The 3,242-nt window shown below is 47.6% G+C and overlaps 1 protein-coding gene across 2 annotated transcripts in view; it reads right to left on the reverse strand.

The window, feature by feature from the left end:
- NTN1 (netrin 1) overlaps positions 1-3,242 on the reverse strand; it is an 85,969-nt gene that overhangs the window by 76,357 nt on the left and 6,370 nt on the right. The gene's annotated exons all lie outside the window — the stretch shown is intronic.

Below are 3,242 nucleotides of genomic sequence, written 5' to 3' on the forward strand. Positions count from 1 at the left end.
CAGCAAATCTGACATTCAGCAAAAATTCTCTGCGGGTCAATCTTCCAGCTGCATGTGTTTTAATTGACGGCGCTTGATTCTCCACCAGAGAATGTTTGGTAAAATTCACATTCACTGCTTCATAAAAAGATCCCCCCCCTAAAAAAAACCCTAAATGACCCTAAATAAAGCCGCCCCCAGGATATTCGAGTCGTTTTCCTAATTCCTTTCTATAATCAGATTAGAAGGAGATTATATGTTTCAATACATTTTTGCTTTGAGATCACACAGGGGATACGTCTGGAACGGGAAGTCCTACCGCGATGGCGACTTCTGAGCTACAAAAGCGCTCGCCGCCCCTCGGCAGGAACACGTACGCCATGAACGGACGTCTGCTCATATTATATATATATATATATATTTCCCACACAGCTACTGAATGGGGTGAAAGCTGCAGCGATGGCTGCCGTGGAAGGAGATCTATCCCAGTATAATGTAAACTGGAACAGGACAGTTTCCAGCAGCCAGGCAGACGCGGTGCTCCCAGAAACCCAACCTCCGCCACTGGGGGAATCAGAAATGGCCACCCTCACACAAGCAACGCACCTGTCAATCATGCAACTCACAAAAGGTAAATCCTAATGATTATTATTATTATACAGGATTTATATGGCGCCAACAGTGTGCGCAGCGCTTTACAATATAAGGAAGACATTACTATCACAATTCAAGACAATATGGTAAGGAGGGCCCTGCCCCTGAGGGCTTACAATCTAAAAATCTAATCGGATGGCATTGGGTTTGCTCTGTGCCTTGTGTATTATATGCAATTGGAAAGTTTTTCTTTTCCACCTTTATTTCATCCCTTTCCCCACCTCAGTGCTGCCGACCTCCTGCAGCCTCTTACTGTCTACAGGCACTCGCTCTAGCATCAGCTGCACCTTATGCCTCATGACCGGCTTCCTTCCGGGGTCTGCGTGTCAGCACGACTGCTTTTAGCCGGTGTGACAACGCGGGAGCACAACTGCGAAACAGCGACAGAGCAGTGTCACCCTATAACAGGAAGTACCCGAACAAAGACTTCCATGGCAGGATCACCATGGATTATTTTAACATGTTGCAGATTTGAAATGACTGAAAACAACTTTTTTAAAGGGCATGAACATGTTAACGCTTCAAGAGATTGGGGTGCATCTACTTTAAGCTGTTTTTATTGGAGCTAGGCTATTTATCTATTTAGTTTGAACTCTAAGGGGGTGCGCAGGCTACTGAAGTATCTACAGGGTTGGGATCTGTCTGAGAGCCCTGTGACACATCTGGTGTTATATGTGAATGGAGACATCTAAAATCCTTTACATTCTATACAGTGGCATCACAAGGGGGGGGCAGGGGGTGGGGCCCAAACCTTGACAGTCATTTTGGTGTCACCCCCTATGAAAAGTCGAGCACTCGGTCATTGACAGAGAGCCTGACAATGTCAGGAGAGAGGAGGGGATCCGGCGGCATACCTCATCCCGACCGAGTGAACGTCCCCTCCTCTCTCTGCCGGCGTCCATCACCAATATGGCATGCGCAATGACGTCATGGCGGGCTGACACCTGGCCTCGGGACGCCCCTGATTGTATACATTCCATTGCAGGAGGTCTCCTTGGTAGGCTCCTTACATTGCCCATGTGTGCTGGAAGAGAGCGGCTCTCTAGATACATGGAGAACGCTCAGCGACCTTCCTCTGACACTTCGAATTGCGGAAGACAATCCAAAAATAGAAAACGCATTAAAACAATCAAACGCGTTGTGTAAAATCACGGTGTGGACGGATCTTAAAGGATCTGCAAAACCCCATCACTGAGTTCCCAAATTCAGTTTCAGTATTCTTAAATCTGAAACTTTCATTAAAATAATCCCAGGTGATCCTGCCTTGTTCAGGCACTTCCTGATATAGGGTGACAACACTCTGTTCCAATCTCCCAACTGTACTCCTACGTTGTCACCCAGTCACACAGGCCCCAGATGGAGGCTACAAATACCAACACACGTTCATGCATTAGGAAACCCGTCCTGAGAAATTCCATGCAGCCATTGTTTGAATGCATGTAGACAGGAAGTGTCTGCAGGAGATCAGCAGCACTGAGATGTAACAAAGACCGACCGAGTGAACGTCCCCTCCTCTCTCTGCCGGCGTCCATCACCAATATGGCATGCGCAATGACGTCATGGCGGGCTGACACCTGGCCTCGGGACGCCCCTGATTGTATACATTCCATTGCAGGAGGTCTCCTTGGTAGGCTCCTTACATTGCCCATGTGTGCTGGAAGAGAGCGGCTCTCTAGATACATGGAGAACGCTCAGCGACCTTCCTCTGACACTTCGAATTGCGGAAGACAATCCAAAAATAGAAAACGCATTAAAACAATCAAACGCGTTGTGTAAAATCACGGTGTGGACGGATCTTAAAGGATCTGCAAAACCCCATCACTGAGTTCCCAAATTCAGTTTCAGTATTCTTAAATCTGAAACTTTCATTAAAATAATCCCAGGTGATCCTGCCTTGTTCAGGCACTTCCTGATATAGGGTGACAACACTCTGTTCCAATCTCCCAACTGTACTCCTACGTTGTCACCCAGTCACACAGGCCCCAGATGGAGGCTACAAATACCAACACACGTTCATGCATTAGGAAACCCGTCCTGAGAAATTCCATGCAGCCATTGTTTGAATGCATGTAGACAGGAAGTGTCTGCAGGAGATCAGCAGCACTGAGATGTAACAAAGAATTAAAGAAGGTAAGATTAAAAAAAGATTATAAAATGTTCATGATACCCGAGGTTTTAGCATAAACATTATTATCAGCGGCTCCTAAATATGATTGCATTTGCCCGCCGCGTACAGGTTAAATATCAAATACAAGTTGGCGGGGACGAGACAGAAGTCAAACGATAAAGTTACATTTGGTTTTTTTTTCCAGCCGCCAGACATACAATATAGTCGTGTGCGTCGCTTTCCCTCGTCGGCCGGCCTTCAGACCCTCCCCGCAATATAAGCCAAATCAGTCAGCCACGACAGGTATCCCTTGCAGCGGCAATTTTCTCCCCGGCCTCATTAGCTAATTAACGAAGCATGGAGGCATTCCAGGGCGAATTTCGGCCGGCCGAGCAGCGACGCCGCGTGGGAATTTGGGCCAAATTTGCCATCAGTGGCGGCTTTCTCTATGACATCACAGGGGGACTGGGGGGGGGGGGGGGGGGGGGTTAAGAATTCCCAG

The sequence above is a fragment of the Nanorana parkeri genome, unplaced genomic scaffold (genome assembly GCF_000935625.1).
Source record: "Nanorana parkeri isolate BGI_ZX_2015 unplaced genomic scaffold, ASM93562v1 scaffold1169, whole genome shotgun sequence".
Classification (NCBI taxonomy): Eukaryota; Metazoa; Chordata; class Amphibia; order Anura; family Dicroglossidae; genus Nanorana; species Nanorana parkeri.